The following is a 24,095-nucleotide window of genomic DNA, read 5'->3' on the forward strand; positions in this document are numbered from 1 at the left end:
CTAAACTCCCCGAACCTCAGTCTCATCAGTAGCATGGGACTAGCAGGGATTGTTGTAAGAATAAAAATTAACATTCTTATCCATTCAACAAGTGTTTACTGAGCATCTACAGGGTATCTGCAAACAGAACAGCAAAAGGATCCTACCCTAGCGGCATGCACACCCTAGTAGGGACGCGCTTTTATGTGTTAGGTCGGTTAATCCTCGCGATAACCCATAGACTATTTACTATTACATTATTGTACCCATTTCACAGATGGAGAGAAGGGGCCTCAGAAGCAGTTTTCTCCCATCTCCCTTCAACCTTGTAGGAAATAGTGGGACCTGGATTAGACATTAATGCCCAGTCTCCAGAGCTCAACTTCTTGGATTCAAATCCTGCTGTTTCCGTCTGTGAGTTCGAGCCCCGCGTCAGGCTCTGTGCTGCCAGCTCGGAGCCTGGAGCCCATTTCGGATTCTGTGTCTCCCTCTCTCTCTGCCCCTCCCCTGTTCATGCTCTGTCTCTCTCTGTCTCAAAAATAAATAAACATTAAAAAAAAATTTTTTTTTAAATCCTGTTTCCATCTAATTGCTATGGGCACGTTACTGAACCTGAGCCCAAATCTCTTCGTGGGGCAAAATGGAATGAGGAGGCCCTATCTCAAGACAGTGTCAAACGTCTAACATTTAGGAAGTGCTTCTTGGGTCCCCAGCATACACGAGGCTCACAGAAACCCTAGGAGAGATGTCTTATTCTGGGTCCCTTTTCACGGAGGTGGACACAGGAGCCCAGAGAGGGTAAGTAACTTGCCCAATGGTGCAGAGCGCTTAAACAGTGCGATTGCAAAGTCGGAGCTCTGAATCACAACAGCAGGGAGGCACGCAGAGACAGACTCACGGGGTCGAGTACCCCTGGAGAGAGTGCCAGCAACTGGGTGCGATTACTCTTTCCCTTCTGCAGCTGTGCAGTGGGCGAGTCAAAGTGGCCAGGCCGGCGGATTGTGCTCGCTCTTCAGAGGCTTTCCTAACTCCAAGGCCCAGCGCGCTGCCGCCCGGAGCTGGAGCCACCGCCTGGATCTTTCCCTTCCGCGATGCTTGCCCACCCGGGGTGCTTCTTTCCCTGTGTCTCGTACCCTGTCCCTGCTCGCTCCTCTCTCCCTCGCCAAAGCTGCCATCCCTGGTCATCCCACAGCTGCCCCGCGTTGGGGACACGCCCCCGATAGGGGGCCCCCGTTCTTCCCGTCGATCCCGTCTCGGAACCAGGGAGGGGGCTCCGCCAAAGCCGCTGAGTCTCGGTGGCTACCTGGGAAGACAGTCCCCGAGCTGGCCCCGAGACTGGAGAATCCGCCTCACCTCCCTTAGGCTTTTGCGTCTCCTGCGCCTGACGCTCCGGCCGCTGCCGCGTCTGCTTGGCCGCGTGGCACACAGGCGACCCTGGTCCCGGGCAGCGGGTTGCGAGGCTGCGCGCGTCTTGGCACCGGAGCCGGACTTCCTGCCCGGAGGGATGATCCCTTTCTTGGAATCCAGCCAAGTTCCTTCAAGGGCTGGATTAGTACACCTGTTGGCGTCAGAGACCTCTATTCACTGTCCCGGGAGGGTCTGCATTCATTGTTTCTTTCCATCTGGCAAACCTTACCAAGTGCCCACTGGCTGCAGGGCGCCGGGACCCAGAGGAGCCAGAGGGCGCACAGGCTAGGGTTGTGGTCTCCAAAACGTTGGCCACTAGCCACATGTCGTTATGCAGCATTTGAAATTGTGGCTCCAATGAACTGAGATGTTTCTAAGACAAAGGATTAACACACACACACACACACACACACACACACACACACACACACACACACACCAAAAAAACCACACACACATTTTTTAAATGTTTATTTATTTTTGAGAGAGACAGAGCAGGAGCAGAAGAGGGACACAGAGAGGGAGATACAGAATTGGAGGCAGGCTCCAGGCTCTGAGCTTTCAGCACAGAGCCCCAGGTGGGGATCCAACTCACAAACTGTGAGATCATGACCTGAGAACAAGTCAGAGGCTTAACCGACAGAACCAACCAGGTGCCCTTACATACACATTTTTTAAACTCATTAAGAAGTTTTAAATTGATTGCATGTTAAAATGATAACATTTAGCAGACTGTTAAATAAAATATATCATTAAAATTATTTTCTCCTGTTTCTCCTTTTCTGAAATGCAGCTATTAGACACTTTAAAATTATAGGTCTCCTATTATCCTTCTATTGGATAGTGCTTGTCTTGGGCAGGAACCCACAGGATGTTCCCCAAATACCTCTCCAGTTCTACGTCCTACAATTTATTCAGCCCTTCCTTATTTCCTTCAGGAAACATTTGAGGAAGACCTGTTATGAACCAGGCATGAATCTGAGCGTCAGATGTAATCTGAAACTGGCCCTGTATGCAGAGGGCAAAGCAAGACCCAAGAAAGAGGCAGATCACTCCAGACTGATAGGTGACAGGTTTAATAATCAAAGGAACTTACATACAAGACTTGTCTTGGGCAGCTGCAACACAAGTAGATCTCTGCACCTCTCTCCCAGAACCTTAAAAGGTTATACAGAGGACTTCATGGGGTTCAGTCATGTATCAAGTCCAGATATTTTCTTTTTTTTTCATTTTTTTTAACGTTTATTTATTTTTGAGACAGAGAGAGACAGAGCATGAACGGGGGAGGGTCAGAGAGAGGGAGACACAGAATCTGAAACAGGCTCCAGGCTCCGAGCTGTCAGCACAGAGCCCGACGCGGGGCTAGAACCCACGGACCGCAAGATCATGACCTGAGCCGAAGTTGGCCGCTTAACCGACTGAGCCACCCAGGTGCCCCAAGTCCAGATATTTTCAACAGCACCTTACTCTTTCAAGTTTTCATTCTCGAAACCAGTTCCTACTGTGGGAAAGGTGGGCAGAATGTTATACCAAGGACAGGGGAGGGGGTGAGGAGCCTGTGATTGCCCAGGGCCAGCTGCAGAGCCAAATAGTGGTCACATCTCCCCATGACATCCTCCAACAGCTAGACGCTGGGGGAACAGAGTGGTAAGCAAAACTCAGAGCTGGCAGTCAGGTCAGGTGAGAGAGGTCTATTTTAAAAATGTGCAATGATGGGGTGCCTGGGTGGCTCAGTCGGTTGGGTGTCCGACTGGCTCAGGTCATGTTCTCACGGTTCATGGTTCGAGCCCCGCGTCGGGCTCTGTACTGACAGCTCAGGGCCTGGAGCCTGCTTCCGATTCTGTGTCTCCCTCTCTCTGGCCCTCCCCTGCTCATGCTCTGTCTCACTCTCTCTCTCAAAAATAAATAAACGAGGCGCCTGGGTGGCTTGGTAGGTTAAGCGTCCGACTTCGGCTCAGGTCATGATCTCACGGTCCGTGAGTTCGAGCCCCGCGTCGGGCTCTGTGCTGATGGCTCAGAGCCTGGAGCCTGCTTCCGATTCTGTGTCTCCCTCTCTCTCTGACCCTCCCCCATTCATGCTCTGTCTCTCTCTGTCTCAAAAATAAATAAACATTAAAAAAAATTTTTTTTTAATAAATAAACATTAAAAATTTTTTAAAATGTGCAATGAGTAGAAAAGGCAACTTAAGGAATGGGGGAAATATTTGCAAACTATATATCTGATGAAGAGTTAATATCCACAATATATGAAGAATTTCTACAACTCAACAATAACAAACAACAAAAATAACTAGATTTATTTTTCACATACTAAGAATACGAAAATTTGGGGCGCCTGGGTGGCTCAGTCGGTGAAGCATCTGACTTCAGCTCAGGTCACAGTCTCACGGCTTGAGAGTTTGAGCCCCATGAGTTCGAGCCCCATGTCAGGCTCTATGCTGACAGCTCAGAGTCATGGGCCTCCTTCAGATTCCATCTCTGTCTCTCTGCCCTTCCCCCTGCTCGCTCACTGTCTCTCTCTCTCCCTCTCAAATATAAATAAACATTAAAATAATTTAAATATAAATAAATAAAAAATAAATAAAATGGGCAAAGGACTTGAATATCCTTCTCCAAAGAAGACATACAGATAGATGGCCAACAAGTACATGAAAGGCTGCTCAACATCATTAATCATATGAGAAATGCAAATCAAAACCACAATGAGATAACACCTCATATCCATTAAGATTGCTACAATGAAAACCACAGAAAATAGCAAGTGTTGATCAGGATTTAGAGGAACTGAAACCTTTGCGCACTGTTACTGGGGTTGTAAATTGGTGTAACCATTATGGAAAACAGTGTGGAAGCTCCTTAAATAATTCAAAACAGAACTACTATCGGATCCAGCAAATCCACTTCTGGGTATACATTCAAAGGAACTCAAAGCATCTATCTCTATCTCAAAAAGATATTGCACACCCATGTTCATTGCACCATTATTCACAATAGCCAAGAGATAGAAGCAACCCAAATGTCCATCAACAAATGAATGGATACAGTAAGGGTGATATATACATCCAGTGGACTGCTATGCAACCTTAAGAAAGAAGGAAATTTGACATGCTACAACAAGCATGAATCTCGAGGACCCTACGCTAAGTGAAATAAGCCAGTCACAAAAGGGCAAATAGCGTATCATTCCACTCATATGAAATATCTAAAGTAGTCAAAATCATAGAAACAGAAAAGGTAGGCGGAAGGAGAGCAGGAATTAATGTTTTATTGGTATAGAGTTTCAATTTTGCAAGATGAAAAAGTTTAGAGATCTGTTGCACAATGTGGATATACTTAATACTACTGAACTGTACACTTAAAAATCACTACGATGGGGGGCACCTGGGTGGCTCGGTTGGTTTGGGCGTCTGACTCTCCATTTCCGCTCAGGTCGTGATCTCACAGTACGTGAGTTCAAGCCCCATGTTGGGCTCTGCACCAGCTTGGAGCCTGCTTGGGATTCTGTCTCCTCTTTCTGCTCTTCCTCAACTAATGCACATGCACACGCGCTCACTGTCTCTCTTTCAAAATAAATAAATGGGGGCACCTGGGTGGCTCAGTTGGTTAAGCGTCCAACTGAGGCTCAGGTCATGATCTCACAGTCCAAGGGTTCGATCCCCACATCGGGTTCTGTGCTAATAGCTCAGAGCCTGGAGTCTGTTTCAGATTCGATGTCTCCCCCTCTCTCTCTGCCCCCTTCCTCTCTTGTGTTCTCTCTCTCTCTCTCTCAAAAATATATAAATAAACTTTAAAAATAACCTTAAAAAAAAGATTAAGATGGTAAATTTAATGTTATGTGTTTTTTTTTTAACCACAATTCAAAAAACCATTCAGTAATGTAAATACAGTCGTGATTATTGCAACCAAGGGGGGTACGAAATGCTCTCAGAATTTATAACTAATTGGGGGGTTTACTGGGTGCGAGGCAAGGCTTCCATTAGGAAGTAATGCTTCAGCTAACTTTGGAATCACACAGGAGAGAAGCAAGGGCCGCAGATGCTGAGGCAGCGGCCCAGCACAGACCCCGGGACAACAGGTCACGTGATGAGTCTGAATTTATTTTATATACCACAGTTGTCTCCAACCTTCCTGCTTCAGGAGTAGAATCAATGACAATAATGACAGTAACAGCCAACATGGGCCGGAAATTAATTCACTTAGTTAATTATGTACTTAATGTAAATATCAAGTGCAGGGATTCTGAACCAGGGTACTTGGGGTTACATTCCAGCTCTACCATAACTTTACTAGCTTCATAATCTTGGGCAAGTTACTGAATCTCTGTGCCTTGGTTTCCCTTATCTGGAAAATGAAGACAGTAACGGGGCCTACACACAGGGTTGTTGTGAGGACAAATAAGGTAGCTTACACTGAGTTATATCACGTATACAGTGCCTGCCACAGAGCAGGGGCTATTAGTACTTAGTAAATAAAATTTAATTACATGGAAGCTGGGGTGCCTGGGTGGCTCAGTCGGTTAAGCGTCCGACTTCAACTCAGGTCACGATCTCACGGTCCGTGAGTTCGAGCCCCGCGTAGGGCTGGAACCTGGAGCCTGCTTCCGATTCTGTGTCTCCCTCTCTCTCCGCCCCTCCCCCATTCATGCTCGATCTCTGTCTCAAAAATAAATAAACGTTAAAAAAAATTTTTTTTTTTTAATTACATGGAAGCCATTGTGCTAACCACTTCACATGCTGTGATATGTTGCACACTGGGCACAAATTCCTCCCATCCCTAGAAAGAAGCATGACCTTTCGCGACGTGACCGGCAGAACCAGGATCCATCTTCCCACGTAAAAGTAGACTGCATCCCAAACCCAGCAAGGCTACGCTTGATCCCTGAGGGCCCTTCTTCCACCCCGTCTCTCCCACCGTCTCCGAACATGACAGCTCCGTTTTTGCAAATGGTTGTTCAGCAACCCCAGAAACTTTACAGCAACTATAGCTGGCTTTCCTATTTTTACTCCTCACATCCGCCAGCAGAACAGTGAGGTCCTGGTGCTCCGATCTCTATGTCCAGAATCCGACCACCTCTCACTGATCCCACGCTGCCACCTGCTGGTCCAGCCCATCATCTCTTGATGGCGGCACGGGCCTCTTCACAGCCTCCCTGCTCCAGTCCTTGTGCCTCTGCGGTGTATTCTCAAGCAGGCAGTCAGAGCCATCCTGCAGAGGCACCTCAGATCCCCCGCCCAAATCCCTCTAGTGGCTCCTGCCTGACCCAGGATAAAAGCCCAAATCCCTATGGTGGCCTGTGAGGCCCTCCGTGTTCCGTCCCATTACCCTGTGCTCTGACCTCATCTACCACAGATCCCCCACCTGGCTCACTCAGCTCCACCACTCTGGCCTTTCTAGTTCCAGAGCACTAGCACTCCAGTACCACCTGCTGCCCCAGGGCACTAGCACTGTTCCATCTGCCTGAACCAACATTCCCTCGGAAATGCACGTAACCCACTTCCTCATCCCTTTCACACGGACTCCTGTAGTGATCTTCCTCAACACTCCAGTTCCCTCTGCACCTTGTCCCCAGCCCGGGTTTTCTCCTTACCCTTTCCTGCTTGTTTTTTTCCCAAAGCACTCACCGCCTGACACATTACAGGTGCGTGTGTGTCTTGTCTGTCTCCCTCCACTAGAATGGGAGCTTTGTGAGGGCAGAGACTTGTGCCTGCACTGTTGTCTGATTGTTGAATCCCCAGTGCCCACGACAGAGCATGGCATATAGCAGGCACTCAGTATTTGTTAAAGGAATACAGTCATGGGACTAAGTAAGACAGGAGAAGAAAGTAGGGGTACCTGGGTGGCTCAGTCGGTTAAGCGTCCGACTCTTGGTTTCGGCTCAGGTCATGATCTCACAATTCATGAGTTTAAGCCCCGCATTGGGCTCTGTGCTGACAGCACGGAGTCTGCTCGGGATCCTCTGTTGCCCTCTCTCTCTGCCCCTCCCCCCCACACACATGCGCGTGCACTCTCTCTCTCTCAAAATGAATAAACTTTTTAAAAAAGTAAACCAATCCACAAATGCAATGAGGACCCTGCCGCCCTGATTGCTTCTTCCTATCATCAGCATGCCTCTTCTGTGTGTGTACCTCGCCTTACAGTTTGCAAAGCACATTCACACCCGTGTCACATTTGACACCTACACAACCCCATGAGAGAGGGATGTTAGTGGAGTGAAGTCATAACTCTTCCCAGACCCAAAGTTTTCATGGAGAAAGAGAAAAAAACTATTGAGACTTGCCTATGACTCAGCAAATTGACTTGCAAATTGACTCAGCAGTGAAAGAACTATGATTCACCCATGACTTCTGACCCTGAGTCCAGGAGTCTTCACCTCAAGCAAAAAGGCTGTGTGTGCAGTGGTTAGACCCACCAGCTGTGGAGTTTGAACAAACAAGACCATGAAACTTACCTCTACTACTCCCTAGCTGTGTGACATTGGGAAAGTTGCTAGCCCTCTGTGTGACTCCCATTTTCTCAATCATCAAGCAGGGATAATAATATCCTCCTCATACGTTGTCCTGAGGGTTGAACAAGGTAAGATTAGGTCTGTCATGATTAGCCAGTTAAAAAAAAAAAAATACTTTGAAAAAATAGGAGCATGTTATTTCGTGGTCATTCACTTTTTTCAGTGGCCCCGGCTCTGCCCTTTGCTCCAGCTAACCTGATGGGGAGAGACTGGAAAGTATGATGCCATCTATCTTAAAGGTGGTGAAACTAAGGCTTTTTGGTCCCAAAAGGGATTTGACTCAGTGCTTTTGGGAAGAGAACGGCTGTGAAAATTCCATAGCAACCAGAAGGCAGGCTACCCAGAGGCAGAGCAGAGCTGTTGCCACCCCCCAGGGCACTCATTATATTCACGACACAATCTCATTCAGCCACCTCCGGAGAGGACAGGACCGTGTTTACACATACTCCAGGGATGTTTGCAATGTTGTGGCCGCTGAACCGCTGTAGCCCCCACGGCGGCGCTCAAAGGGCTGCAAGGCACTCACGCCCGCTCACTTGCGCCCTCTTGTGGGAAGTTCCGCAGTCCGTCCAAAGGGTGCGGTGACAGGAAACGCAGCTAACCTACACTGAGTAATTCAGGCTGGGAGTCCGCCTGACACTTGACATCACGGATGACCTCACTTAATATCTCCATGAGGTGGCTTTACAAATATGGAGACTGAAGGAGAGAGACTGATACAAAGAGAAGCAAACCTTGCCCAGAGTCATCCTGCTAGTAAGCATCAGAGCCAACATTCAAATCCAGACTTGCCTTGACTCCAAAGCTCACAGACTTTCCCCAATATTTGCATTACAGATTTGAAATAGAATCAAGCCTACCGACCTATCTGGGGATCAAACTTTGTCATGACTCCATTATTCCATTCCACGTCGTGGAATGGTAAATTATGAAAATATGCCCCTACCCCCTAGGAAAAAAAAAAAATCTCTCAATGGTCAGTCCCTGGGGAGTAGGGTGGGACTGGAAACCGTCACACAAATGCACAGACATAACATACATGATTCCCAAGATAAACCATTCAACCAATTTCTAAGTCACCCACCCATACATACACTAGAATCCCATTTATTTAACACTAGTATAATATATCTATAAATTAGGATAAAGTGATCAGAAGAATATAAACTTAAAAGTAGTTACTCCCAGGGAGGGAAACAAGCATATATTATACATACTTCTGTAAGGGTTGAACAAGCATTGTTATTTTCATAAATTTTAAAACCACTTAAAATTGTTTTTAAAAGTATATATTTTTTAAAGTTTACTTATTTACTTATTTATTTAGTGGGAGAGAGAGTGAGCACATGCTCATGTGAGCAGAAATGGAACAGAGAAGCAGAGAGGGAGAGAGAAAATCCCAAGCATCCTCCATGCTCAACTCAGAGCTTGATCCCATGAACCCGTGAGTTCACAGCCGGAACTGAAATCAAGAGACCAACGCTTAACTGACTGAGCCACCCAGGCACCCATATTTATTTATTTTGAGAGATGGAGGGGGAGGGGCAAGGGGGGAATCCCAAGCAAGCTCCGAGCTGTCAGTGCAGAGCCCAACAGGGGCTCCACCTCAGGAACCATGAGTTCATAACCTGAGCCGAAATCAAGAGTCAGACTCCCAGGGCACCTGGGTGGCTCAGCCAGTTAAGCCACCGACTTCTACTCAGGTCATGATCTCATGATTTGTAAGTTTGAGCCCCATGTCAGGCTCTGTGCTGATAGCTCAGAGCCTGGAGCCTGCTTTAGATTCTGTGTCTCCCTCTCTCTGCCTCTCCCCCATTCACACTCTGTCTCTCTCTCAAAATCAAAATTAAAAAAAAAAAAAAAACATAAAGAAATAAAAGAGAGTCAGATTCCCAACCAACTGAGCTACCCAGGTACTCCTAAAAAGTAGTATTAAACTGAAAAATCCCACAGGTGATTTTGAGGAGTGCCCTAGGTTAAGATAGGTTAAGAGTGAAAGATTATTGCCTTAAAATTTGTGACAGTGATATATAGTTAAAGAAAAGCAAACTGCTACCCTGTGGGCCAATAATACCAAAAGCTAACATTGATAAGAACCTACTGTATGCAGAGCATTGGTCTGGAATCCTTTCCATTTATTAATGCATTTCATTCCTTCCACAACCCCATGAGGTAGGTACTTGTGGTAGGCAGCCTGTAATATGGCAGTCAGGGACCCTCATCCCATGGTGTTCACACCCCTGTGTACTCTCTTCCCACACTAAATAGTACTGACCTGTGTAACCAATAGGATAATGTGGAAATGATAGTATGTGACTTCCAGGACCAGGTCATAAAAGATACTAGTGCTTCTGCCTTTCACTCTCTTGAATCACTGGCTCTGGGAGAAGACAGCTGCCATGTTGTGAGGATGCTCAAGCTAGCTGCCCTGGGGAGAGGCCCGAAGGATCATGAATGGCATTTAGCTTCATGCCTCTTTATCCTTCTTTAATCTCCTTTTCCTTGAATTTTAATTTGTCTCATCTTTTTTTTTTTTTTTTCTCGTAAGACATTGGCATTGCTGAAACACCCTGGCCAGTTGCCTCTCAGGAGCATCCCACAATTTGCATTTGCCTCTTTCTTCCTGAATAGCTCCAGTTAACAGGTGAGGTTGTGTCAGAGGAAGAGGTTCATCCCACCGGTGTGCTTGACCTGATCTCTTCTTTAATCAGGTGCTTACAAGTTTCTCTAATGCACAGATATTGTTTGTTTCTTGCTGATGATCACAAATCACTCTGGTATTTGACTTTTTTTTTTTTTAATTGCAAAGATGTGATTGACCCAAATCTTGACCCTGAGAAAGGACCCTAAAGAAAAATTATAAATGTTAACAAAAGGAATATAATTTACAGATATAACTATAAGCAGAAAGAGTTGGGGGGGGGGTCCCCAGAAAAAGAAAGATGAGATATAACTTTTGTGGCACAGCAGAAGTCATTTTAAATCCCCAGCTATCTTCTGTGATCTACAGTTCACCAGCACTACTTGCCCTGGCAACACTTCTTACAGAACTCTTCCTAAGAGGTGTAAGAACTAAGAAATACAAAAACCTCAGTAGTTAAAGATCTTAAGGGAACAAAAGGGAATGCAAAACCCAATGGTCTCTACCAAGCCAGAAAATAGCCTAAACATATCAGACACAGTAAATCAATTGTAACACTACCAGCACTGTTCAAAAATAAAGATTGACCTACTGCAGGATTGAAACTGTGCCCCACAGGATTAATGAGGTTAAAACTGTCACCAGCAAGTCCCCTACTCATCCCCCTTCTTGACAGAAACATTAACCTTATCTTTTTAATTTTTTAACATTATTTTTGAGAGAGAGAGAGAAACAGAGTGTGAGCAGGGGAGAAGACAGAGAGGGAGACACAGAATCAGAAGAGCTATCAGCACAAAGCCAGATGCAGGGCTCAAACCCATGAACCACGAGATAATGACCTGAGCTGAAGTCTGATGCTTAACTGACTGAGCCACCCAGGCACCCCAACCTTGTCTTTTAGAGGCCAACAAGAGCTCCCGCCAGCCTAGACCAGTTTGAGCTCAAACACCGACTCACACCTGCTGACAGCGAGCTCTATCTCATTCTAATGTTAAAATCTCCATCCAAGGGGCACCTGGATGGCTACCTTGGTTGAGCATCTGACTCCTGATTTCAGTTCAGGTCATGATCTCAGGTTCATGAGTTCCAGCCCCATATCAGGCTCTGTGATGACAGCACAGAGCCTGCTTGAGATGTTCTGTCTGCCCCTCCCCTGCTGACGTGTTCTCTCTCTTTCAAAATAAATAAATAAACATGAAAAAAAAATTAAATCCCCACCCACGGAGGAACGCAGGTTTATTAACACAACATGGGATACATGCATAGGCATGTTTTCAAAGTATGCCTGGGCAACCTTACGCCCAACTTTACATGCAGTGACAAGATTCCCTTTTCTGAATATTCATTCTAACCCTAAAGAACAGCAACCCACTCACCTCCACTTGAAGAGTTACCACTTTGCAAGTTATTCCTCCTGATCTCCTTATTTGCTACAAATAAAGTTTCCCTTGTGACACAACTCCGCCTAGAGTGGTCTCTGCCTGTAACTCACCAAAGAGCAAACGTGTCACCAGCTAGACCCCAGGACCTGACCTTTACCGCCCACCTGCATGTACTCACTAGCCTTTGTCTTACGTTTTTCCTTAAGCGCTTTTTTCCGGCTTTCCTCTTAACTCTGGCAAACGAAACCCAAAACTACCTCAGGGGTGGGATGGCGACTGCCCTGACCACACCCACAAGCTAGACCCTTTGGCCCTGCGCAGATGGACTGTGGAGTGACCCCTAGAACGACCCAACATAACCTTTACCTCATTATACTACTAAAATCCCCTCCCCAGGAGGAGCACGAGCCTCATTTGCATAACACACAACGTTGTCTAGGCACGTTTCCTTATGGCGCATGCGCAATTTTATGCCTGCCTCTCGTCCAATGACAGAGATCTCCTATCTAAATATTCATCCTGATCCTAAAGATAACCATTCACCCTCTCTTGGGGAGTCAGGGCTTTGGAAGCCATTCCCGTGACCTCACTTATTTGCTGCAAATAAAGTTTTCCTTGTGCCACAACCCACCTGGTGAAGTTTCTGTGACTGATCGAGAATCGCACTCACGTTGGTTTGGTTACATACCTGGAATGTTTGCAAGTCAAAGTGGTCCTAACTTGGCGCTTTAAAATTCCCAAATGCGAGAACTTAAGAAAACAGTTCCATCTGCAATTGCCCCTAAAAGAATAAAATGCCGAGGAATAAATTTAACCAAGGAAGTAAAATTTCCAAACCTAGCATCTCAACAAAGCCAACATCCATCATCAACCAGTGTCAGTGGGACAATTTGACATCATATGCCTCCTGGTGTGGTGACTGAAATGTACAAAACAGTAACATTTCTCGAATAAACTTTGGGAGCAAACCCAGGGTTACCAGTCTTTTTTTCCACATGACCAACACCGGGCAAAATTATATAAAAAGAAGAGAAAACGAGGGGCACCTGGGTCGGTCAGTCGGTTAAGGGGCACCTGGGTCGGTCAGTCCGTTAAGCGTCGGACTTCAACCCAGGTTGTGATCTCACGGTTTGTGGGTTTGAGCTCCCCGTGGTGCTCTCTGTGCCGAGGGCTCAGCGCCTGGAGCCTGCTTCAGATTCTCTGTCTCCCTCTCTCTCTGCCCCTCCCCGACTCACACTCTGTCTCTCAAAAATGAATAAACATTAAAAACAATTAAAAGAAGAAAAAAGGGGCGCCTGGGTGGCTCAGTCGGTTGAGTGTCCGAGTTCGGCTCAGGTCATGATCTCACAGTTTGTGAGTTCAAGCCCCGCGTGGGTCTCTGCACTGACAGCTCCGAACCTGGAGCCTGCTTCTGATTCTGTGTCTCCCTCTCTCTCTGCCCCTCCCTCACGTTTGCTCTGTCTCTCTCTGTCTCTGTCTCTCAAAAATAAATGTAAAAAGATTTTTTTAATAAAAAATAAATTTAAAAAAGAAGAAAAAACAACATTAGCATTTAGTAATATAAACCTTTAATAAAAAATGTTTAGTTCATTTAACAAACATTTATATAGCAATTATTCTGGACCAGGCACTGTTCTAAGTGCCTTAGAGAACTGATCTCCTTATGTCATTCTGATGTGGAGAACAAAGGCAAAAGAAACGTAGATAAATTTCCTTATAACCTGCAGCCCCTTGACAAATACTGGAGATAGGCAGAATATGACATTCCTCCAGCAACTTCTGTCTTAAAGTCAGTGCTTTGCTAGAGGGGAAAACAATGTTAGCTAGGCCTCCAGGATCCTGTAAATCTTCTTTAACATAAGAGAATCCTTTTTGAAGCTTCCGTTGCCTTTACCTCCCTCAACTCCAAAGTATATAACCAGTCACTCCTCACAACCTCAGTGCAGCTCTTTCTGCCCACAGGTCCTATCCCTGTGCTTTATTTAATAAAGCCACCTTTTTGCACCAAAAACATCTAAGAATTCTTTCTTGGCCTTTGGCTCTCAGACTCTACTTTAAGCCACATCAATTCCAACAATCTTAAGAGCTCGGCTGGGACTAGGGTTGGGGGAAGAAGAAGAGGGTGGAGGAGGGAGATACTCTCAGGTGCTAACCCTGCACTTGCAAAACGCTGGGTGTCTCTATAAATGTTGCCCCCAGGACCCCTGCCTGCCTTACAGCCCTGTGTTGGTGGTAGATGATGTTGATGGGGTTTTGAGGTGGTGGGGGTCCGGAGCTGCCCAAGAAAGAATTCTTGAGACGTCTTTGGTGCAAAAAAGGTAATTTTATTGGAGCAAAAAAAAAAAAAAAAAAAGGTGATTTTATTAAAACACGGGGACAGGACCCGTGGGCAGAAGAGCTTCCCGGGGGGTTGTGGAGAATGACTGGTTATATACTATGGAGTTGAGGAGATAAAGGCCGAAGGGAGGCCTCCAGAAGGACTTTCGTATGCTAAAGAGGACTCCTAAGATACTTGAGGCCTTGCTATTGTCAAGCTAAGGTGGTTTTCCCTCTAGTAAGGCATTACCATTAGGACAGTAGGGGGTTCTGGAGGAATGTTATACTTTGTATTTGCCTCAAGTATTTGTCAATGGGCTGCAGGTTATAAAGAAATTTCATTTTACCAGCCATTTCCTTCTTGTCTTTGTTTCCCACATCACTATGGAGGGGAGGGTGATGTTGGGGCTCCAGGAAACTGAGTCTATAGGTTCCTGGAGATTAGGCTATTGATAAGATTGCCGTTTTCTTGTAATTTACCAAGACATATGTAAACTGATGGAGACCCCTGTCCTGCATGACTGTGATCTGAGTTAACCATTTCTTTCCTTTCCTTTCCTTGGTTCTTGGGTAGCCATGAGTGCCTAAGGAATGTCACACACTTCCCACCTGGGGGAGGGGTGTTTGCGGGGTGTCAGCTTGCCTTATGCTCCCTCATCACTGCCATTAGAATCCTTTGATGAGAAATCAGGAGCACAGAGAGGCTTAGCAACTGGCCTCAGACCACACAGCTATTGAGTGGCAGAGCCGCCTGTGGAACCCAGGCTGTCTGGCTCCACAGCCCATGCTCTCAGCCACCTCTTTCTGCAAATGGACATTTTCACATGAAAAAGGATAACAGAATAAAACAGTCCTTCTGGGAAAGAAGGCTTTGCAACCTGACCCACTCAGAGGCACAGGTGAACCTAGGCGTTTACAATAAAAATTTAATGTGGCAATTGTCCTGTGCCCCACAGCTTGGAGGTGTGTGCAAAACAAGCTGAGGGGACAATTTTTTCTCCCCTGTCACCCAAGTGGACACGGTCGGCTCTAACAGCTGTGTTTTAGGCTTGTGAGCAGACTATGGGAATACTCTCGGCTTTTGTTGGGATTCAGCTCTTGAAGGGAGGGGATTAAAACTGAATCCTCCTGGGGGGAGGGGGATGGTCTGTGCTTTGTGGGAAGGCAAGGGAGTGGTTTAAGGCTGCAGTCCAAGTGGGGACTGAGAGTCAGGAAGGAAGCGATTTCCAGATGGGCCCTTGGTCCGTCTCTGAGCCCCCTGGGAAGGGACAGGCCAGTGTGGAAGTGCATGGAGGCCTGACTGTAAACACTTAAGTCTTTAAAATAGCAGCTGAGCTCTCTCCAGCAGGGAGGGGTCCTTTGCTAAGAGCCCTTTCTTTGCTGACAGCCAAGAGCCTGGAAAACTCAAAACAGTCTGAGCCTCTCCTGACCTCAGAGGTGTTTGACCATTTCTGAATGACCTTGCAATTTGCCTTAAGATTAGTTTTCATGACTCCAAATAAAGAAGATTTGTATTTAAACATCCTGGGACAATTCATACCAGGAAGAGAGAGTCCCCCCTCCCACACCCCATTATTTTTCCCATTTTCACAGAAAATTTCATTAGAGCTGACTCAGAGTTTGGATCCCCTTTTATAATCCTAAATGAACAAACCCAATTTATGCAATCAGCTGGAATTGTTGAGCGCCTCCTGTGTGCTAGACAATTGAGACAAGGGGAATCTGTCAGTGACCACTGACACCAGGATCCCTGCCCTTGTGGGACTTTCATTTTAGTGAGGGAGACACACAATACACATAAAACAGTCAAATGTGTATGTGTATTTGTTCTGTTCGTGTTTTGAGAGAGAGAGAGAGTGTGAGCAGGGGAGGGGCAGAGAGAGAGAGAGAGAGAGAGAGAGACGGAATCTAAGGCAGGTTCCAGGTTCTGAGCTGTCAGCACAGAGCCCAACGCGAACTCACAAACTGTGAGGTCATGACTTGAGCCGAAGTGGAACCCTTAACCCACTGAGCCACCCACGTGCCCCCAGTCAAATGTATATTTCGTTAGAATGTGATGACTGCCAGGAAAAAAATCATACAGAGTAGCAATGAGGGAGCATGGGGCAAGCTGAGGGCAAAGTACAGGCTAGCAGCAACCCCCCTCCTCCAAGGTGAGGTATGTGTGATATTCCTGACACTCTTGGCTGCCCGAGGACAAGGGAAAGGAAAGAAAGCAGATGGTTGCCTGATAGAGATCAGAGTCATACAGGAGTCTCCTTCAGGCAACTCAGTAAACTGCAAGAAAAAAGGCAAGCTTATCTATAGCCTAATCTCCAGAAACCTATAGACCCCATGTCCTGGAGCCCTAATATCACCTTCATCAAGATGTAAGGGGGTTTAAGTGCTTGCCACGGTGATGTGGGAAACAAAGGCAAATGAAAAATTAAATTCCCTTACTGCCTTACTCTGCCATCTTTTTTTACCCCACTTACTCCACCATCACCCCAAAACCCCATGAGTAGGTTACAGTGTTATAGACAGTTTGTGGAATTTATGTGGTTTGAAGTGTTGGGGTTCAGAGCCTATGGCTAAGAAAGAATTCTTGAGACATCTTTGGTGCAAAAAGGTGGTTTTATTAAAGCACAGGGACAGGACCCATGAGCAGGAAAAGCTGCACTGGGGTTGTGAGGAGTGACTGATTATATACTTGGGAGTTGGGGGAGGTAAAGGCAATGGGAAGTTTCCAAAAGGACTTTTAGGGCACCTGGGCAGCTCTGTCAGTTAAGCATCTGACTCTTCACTTCGGCTCAGGCCACCATCTCACGGTTCATGGGATTGAGCTGCACATCGGGCTCTGTGGTGACAGAACAGAGCCTGCTTGGGATCCTCCCTCTCCTTCTCTCTCTGCCACTCCCCTGCTCTCTCTCTCTCTCTCAAAATAAATAATCTTTAAAAAAATTTTTAAAAATTAAAAAAGAAGGACTTTCATATGCTAAAGAAGACTCACAGGATCCTGGAGTTCTTGCTATTGTCAAGTTAAGGTTGTTTTTCCCTCTAGTGAGGCATTAACTTTAAGGCAGGAGTTCCTGGAGGAGAAATGTCATACTCTGCCAGCCTGAAGTATCTCTGAACTGGCTGCAGGTTATAAGGAAATTAAATATTACCTATATTTCTTTCTACCTTTGTTTCCCACCTCACCAGGAAAACCTACACGAAGAACTTGGGTGATGAGGCCAAGAACTTATTTTTGATTGAAGTCAAGGGTCAGAGGGGTAAGGATAGGGGAACAGAGGGGGCAGTATTAAACACGTGGTCTGGAGGAAGACTGGTGAACAAGGGGCATGTGAATCTACTTAAATGAAGGAGAAGCAAGGGAGGGAGCCTCTTGGCTCTCTACAGGTGTTCCCTGAACATGGTATAACCCTACCTGCACAAATAATGTGGGAAACCAAACAATATACTGACCCAAGCCTAAGAGGAAAAAAGGATAAAACCAAAGTATTTGTAAGAGGATAATAGTCATGAAACAGTGGATGTCTTCTAGAAGAAACATCTCAAAGGCTTCAGCTACAACAGCAGAGCGATACAGGGGTGTAGTAGTGATGACCCAACTACCCTGAGCAGCTTTGATTTTCTGAAATAGCGAATAACTCTTGACAGAGTTAGAAGCTAGGAGATATGCACTCTCCTCAATGTATACAGTGGCTGTGTTCCTGAGAAACTCAGTACAGGTTCAAATCATACAAAAACACTGGGTATTTATTTGTCAGATGGGGTTTGGTTTTGGCTCTGATCATTAGAATGGGTTTTCATCTGCTTGCGTGTCTGCTTGGATCTTGGGCACTTTGTGTCCCAGGAAACAGGATGTTTATTGTGTGGGATGGAACCCATCAGCTCATTGCTAGGGAGTAACCTGGCTTTCACTTTTGAATTAAGTCAGTAGCATCCCCTGTCCATGGTAACTGCTAAGCTGCCTCCCCACATTCCCAAAGTGCCCCCTGGCAGGGTATCACTTTAGGTTAAGAACCACTCCTCTAATCTGTTGATTTTGCAAATGTGAAATCTGGGGACTCTATGGGTAAAATTGTTTATGAACACACAGCCAAACTAGCAGGCATACATTATTACCTGTTGTAGCAATGATAAAAATTACATGTTCAGCATCTTTGTGTTTTTCTTTTTTTTTTTTTAATTTTTTTTTTTTAACGTTTATTTATTTTTGAGACAGAGAGAGACAGAGCATGAACGGGGAGGGTCAGAGAGAGGGAGACACAGAATCTGAAACAGGCTCCAGGCTCTGAGCTGTCAGCACAGAGCCTGACGCAGGGCTCAAACTCACGGACCGCGAGATCGTGACCTGGCTGAAGTCGGCGCTTAACCGACTGAGCCACCCAGGCGCCCCTTTGTGTTTTTCTATTAAGAGCGTGACTCAGGGGCATCTGGGTGGCTCAGTCGGTTAAAGCATCCGATTCAGCCCAGGTTATGATCTCGCGGTTCGTGAGTTTGAGCCTCACATTGGGCTCTGTGCTGACAACTCAGAGCCTGGACCCTGCTTCGGATTCTGTGTCTTCCTCTCTCTCTGCCCTCCCCCACTCACTCTCTGTCTCTCTCTCCTCCAAAAAAAAAAAAAAAAAAAAAAAAAAAAAAAAAAAAGTTTGACCCAAGAGGAAGCACAGGGATAAAGAATAGGTGTCCTATAATATGTTTAAAAATAATAACTTTCATTTATCGATTATGAGTGCAATTTTGTAGAGAGCTGGTGAATACAGAAAGGCAATAAGAAAAAAAAAAGATGTCTACCGTCATCACCTAGAAAAACTACTGCTCAAACCTTGGTATGACTGTTTCTGTCTCCTTCTGAAGCCCAGTAGCATCTTGCCCGCTACCCTTCCGACAAATTCCCGTTATCCCTTAAGAGAATCACACTGGGTTATCACTGCAGCCAAATAAAAACGAATCAGCCTACACCAAGTTAAAAAATGAGTTAAAAAACCAACCAAATGAGTAAAAAACGCAAACAAACCAACAACAAACTCAAATTATCCACGAAAATTTAAAGTTGCAAAAACAGGGGTGCTTGGGTGACTCAGTCGGTTAAGCGTCTGTCTGACTCTGCACTTCCACTCGGGTCGTGATCTCACTTCATGAGATGGAGCCCTGTTAACAGGCTCTACACTGACAGTGCAGAGCCTGCTTGGTCTCTCTCTCTCCCTCTCTCCCTGCCCCTCCCCTGCGTGCTTTCTCAAAATAGATTTTGAAAAATGCAAAGTAGCAAAGACCTTGGCTAATTCTTTTTTCGTAAATTAACTGAAACAATATGCTTTATTTGCATGCATCTATTGGTGTGTAAAATTCTCTCTCCTTTGTCCAATTTTGCAAACCTATAGTTATAAGTCTATAACACAGCCAAGCTACTGTATAAACATGTATTTAGAGAGTTACAGTTTACAGAGCATTTCTGTTGTAGGCAACGTGTGGAATGACAATTGGTGGGGGCAGGAGGATGAAGTTTCCAAGGCAGTCAATGCACAGGGAATCCTGTTTGTACCAGGACAACCTACATGAAGAACTTGGTTGATACGGCCAGAAATTTACTCTTGATTTAAGTCAAGTACATCAGTTTCAGTGTAAGTATATCAGACGCTCCCTCCCAGGACTCGGGAATTATGACTCAGATCTCTACTCAGTCCTCACAGAGGTTATGTAAACTTGGAGCTGAGACACCACCATCTTTTGCCATGGGAAGAGAGAAGTGGACAAAATCAGGGGCAAGTGTGATATGCAGGTTCCAAGCATAAAGAAACAGCAAACATGAATTCCGCAGGCAAGAACATGCTAGATGCATCCAAGGAGCAGAAAAGAGGCCAGCCACAGTGGCGATGGTAGGAGATGGGGTTGGAAGGGTCCTGCAAAAGCCTGGTCCACACACAATAAGCAGGGTGCATATGTATTCTAAGTGGCAAGAGGAAACCATTGGAGGAGGGTTGTTTAAGCAGGAAAATGCCAAGATCCAACTTTTTTTTTTGGAAATTGGCTTTGACTGCTGCGTAGACAACGTTTGGATAAGTCAGGGAGACAGTCAGGAGGCAGTCCCTGCCTTGGGGGAGGCAGTGGTGCTCTGGGTGGTGACCCAGAGGAGGATGGTGGGAAGGAGGAAACAGGAGTGATTCCACTGTGCCTCTCTCTTAAGGAAAACATGGCTCTTTTCTCTATAAATGGGGTTTAGAGACTCCCATTGTCTTAGTATTGATGAAAGTTAAGTGAGGTAATGTATGACAAAAGGTTGATACAAAGTAATTTTTCAATAAGCAGTAATTATTATTATCATTATTCCCCTAATAATAAAAGAGAATCCTCACCAAGCCTCCTACATTGTCTTGTAGAAAATAGACAAAACAAAGCGCTAAACTGAGAAAGAAGATGGGGTGCTGTGGCAAGATGTGTGCCTCCCCTTGAAAATGAAAGCAATGTTCTGTTCTGTTTTCTGTCCTACTTGCCATCCTTCTGTCTGAATTTGTCCAGCTGACAGCCTTCTTCCTCTTCTACTTCAAACAGGAGATTTCTGTGACTTTTTCCTGAAGAACTACCCTATTTCTATACCTGTAAAATTAGTCCTTGGACACATGGGTGGCTCATTCTGTTAACTGACTGACTCTTGATTTCGACTCAGGTTATGATCTCACTGCAGGGCTCTGCACTGTCAGCATGGAGACTGCTTGGGATTCTCTCTCTCTCTCTCTCTCTCTCTCTCTCTCTCTCTCTCTCTCTCCCTCTCTTTCTGCATCTCCCTGCTCTCTCTCTCTCTCAAAATAAATAAAATTAAAAAAAAATTAGTTCTCTCCTGGGAGAAAGGAGTCTTCTTCAGCAAGCTGGGCTCATTCCCTTGCTTTGGGGAGGATCTCAGGCCCCGCCTAGTCCAGGATGCAAACCCAAGCCAGGGCTAGGTGCCAGGTGAGACCAGCAGGAAGGAGCTTTGCACCTGGAGTTCTGAGCCTCTTCTCCAAGGTCATCACGCACCTCTACCCCATTGGGTTCCAGCCACGCCCTTCCAGGCCAGGACAGGGGACTGGGAGGTAACTAACCTCTAGTGAGGAAGGGAAGAGGGAGGCACTGTGTCATGATAGAAATTGCCACCATTTGTCAATATTTCTCTGCCTCAGACTTTTACTTTTTAAAAATACAAACGTGCATATAGGTAATATGTCTATGCAGTACAAAAAAAGAACACTTGCTAAATACCCCCACCCTACAACCTTGTTTGGAGATAAACTATCCATTTACAAACATATACTTTCTTTTTTTAAAATAATGTTTATTTATTTTGAGAGAGAGAGAGAGAGAGAGAGAGAGAGCAAGCAGGAGAGGGGTAGGGAGAGAGGGAGACAGAGAATCCCAAGCAGGTTCCAACAGCTGTCAGCACAGAGCCTGACTCAGTGCTTGAACTCCCAAACCGTGAGATCATGACCTGAGTTGAAACCAAGAGTCGGTCACTTAATGGACTGAGCCACTCAGGCGGTGCAAGCATGTACTTTCTTTACCTAAATGGTAGCTTATCTAATACACTTCTTTTGTTCTTTGCTTTTGTCACTTAATTATATACTTCTACATGCAGAACTTTCTATATGTGTACATGTAGAGTTCTATAATAGCTGGACACTTATATCAAAATGTATTTAACCGGCCTCCTACATATGGAGATTTAGGCTACTTCTGGTCTTTTGTTGTTATAAACAACACTGCAAAGAATATCCTTGCACAAATGTCACTGTGTTGCAGAACTTTACATTTTTATATAGTTGGATTTATGCTTCTTTGGCTTCTGGGTTTTGGTCAAGCTCAATAAGGCCTATCCCCTTGATGATACTTTAAAAAAAAACAACCTTTCTCTAAAAAAATTTTTTTGAGTACTTCCATGGTTTTACTTTCTCACTTATATCTTTGTTTGGATTTTCTTTTGTGGAGGTGTGATATTCGCATCCAGATTAGGATTCCTCCCCCATCAGCAGATGCTCTCCCAGGCATTTCAGACAAGAGTATTGTCACTACAGCTCAGGACCTACTAATATATCTTCATTTTACATGTGAAAAACAGAGGCCCAGAGAGGTGGAGGCATGTGGCCCAGCTCACTCAGGGAATAATTGGAAACTGGGTTCCAACGGGAAACCCAGAGACCCCACCCTTAACTACAATAAAAATAGCCTTTATTTTGAGCCAAGCAATTACTTTAAAAAAATAAATACATTTTCTATTTTGGAACAGTTTTAAAGTAACAGAAAATAGTCCAGAGAGTACAGAGTTTCCATACAGAGAACAGTAGGGAGAGAATAGTACAAAGAGTTTCTCTACCCCGCCCCCCCCCAACTCCTTTGAATGATGTTTCTCACAGTAGATGAACCAATACTGACACATTGTTATTATCTAAAGTCCATACTTTATTCAGATTTGCTTAGATGCTTCTCCCCACCCCTTCCGGTTCCATATCCTGTATCCTCCTCATCCCACTACACTTGAACTTGGTAGTCATGTCTCTTTAGGTTCCTCTTAGCTGTTGACAGTTTCTCAGACTCCCCCTGTTTTGGATGAACTTGACAATTGGGGGAGTACTTATCAGGTATCCTGTAAAACGTCCCACGTTTGTGGTTTGTCTGTTTTTATTTCTTTTAATTAAAAATTTTTTTAACGTGTATTTTGAGAGAGAGCACATGCGTGAGCAGAAGGGCAGAGAGAGGGAGACAAGAGGATGGAATCAGCTCCACGCTGAAAGCACAGAGCCTGATGAAGGGTTCAAACTCATGAAACCTTGAGATATGACCTGGGCTGGAGTTGGTCTCTTAACTGACTGAGCCACCCAGGCACTTCTGTTCTTTGTTTCTTTTTTTTTAGAGAGAGAGAATGAGGGAGAGGGGCATAGGGAGAGAATCTTAAGCAGGCTCCACCACACTCAGCTTGAGGCCCCATGTGGGGGCTCAATCCCAAGACTCTGGGATCATGGCCTGATCCAAAAAATCAAGAGTCTGAAGCTCCCAGGCACTGCTGTCTGATGTTTTCTTATGATTGATTAGGCTATAGTTACAGGTTTTGGGGAGAAAGACCCCACAGTTAGCGTGATTCTCATCACATCATACCAAGAGTGTATGCCATCAATGTGAACTTATCACCGTGGCGGGTTGATTTTGAATATCTGTCTGACAAAGTGTTTCCCAAGTATTAGCCAGGTTAAGTTACTTGCCCTCCCACCCATAATGCACTCTTTAGAAGGAAATCACAGTGTGTAGGCCACATTTAGGGTGGAGAATCAGGCTCCACCTCCTTGAAGTATCTAAATTATTTGGAATTCTGCACAGGAGTTTTATCTACACTTCCTCATTTATTTCACTTGGCAATTACTTATATACAAATGCATATAGAATTACATTTAGTTAATCGTTCTACATTTATTTACATTTGGCAATTACTTTTAATTGCGTTTTAAACCGTACATGGATAGATGTAGAGCGAAGAAACATGGATATGCCGCGAAATTTGTAACACACACTCATACGGTGAGATCCTCCCTTGCACCTTACTCAGCCAGCTCCCCAATCGCATTTACAAACGGTACAGGTATCTTTTTTTCCCCCTTTTTGTACCCAAATGGTAACTTACTAGATACACTTGTTCAGAGTCTAGATTATTTCTATTAATCAACCTTTTTAAGTTTAGTAAGAGTCGGGAAGCCTCCCCTTATCTCGGCCGCTGGGTGGAGCCTTCCGGGGCCGGGGGCGCCGCAGCCGCGTCTCCGATCCCGGCTCCCGCAGCCGGCGACCGGCACTTCCACCAGCTCCCGGGCCCCCGAGGGGTCGGGCGGGCGGCGCACGTGCAAAGGGCCTCCTCCGCGCCCCG

The 24,095-nt window shown here is 45.5% G+C and overlaps 1 long non-coding RNA gene across 2 annotated transcripts; it reads right to left on the reverse strand.

The window, feature by feature from the left end:
- Positions 1–1,330: 1,330 nt before the first annotated feature.
- Positions 1,331–24,054, reverse strand: LOC122234561. Of its 2 annotated transcripts, none has more exons than XR_006212356.1 (5): positions 23,859–24,054; positions 12,603–12,695; positions 10,167–10,737; positions 7,835–7,943; positions 1,331–1,537 (listed from the first exon to the last, which is right to left on the reverse strand). It is a non-coding gene; the product is annotated as an uncharacterized LOC122234561 (long non-coding RNA). The 2 variants fall into 2 exon arrangements; XR_006212357.1 differs by lacking the exon at positions 1,331–1,537 and adding an exon at positions 2,460–2,543.
- Between the last annotated feature and the right edge of the window lie 41 nt (positions 24,055–24,095).

The sequence above is a fragment of the Panthera tigris genome, chromosome E3 (genome assembly GCF_018350195.1).
Source record: "Panthera tigris isolate Pti1 chromosome E3, P.tigris_Pti1_mat1.1, whole genome shotgun sequence".
NCBI classification, from domain to species: domain Eukaryota; kingdom Metazoa; phylum Chordata; class Mammalia; order Carnivora; family Felidae; genus Panthera; species Panthera tigris.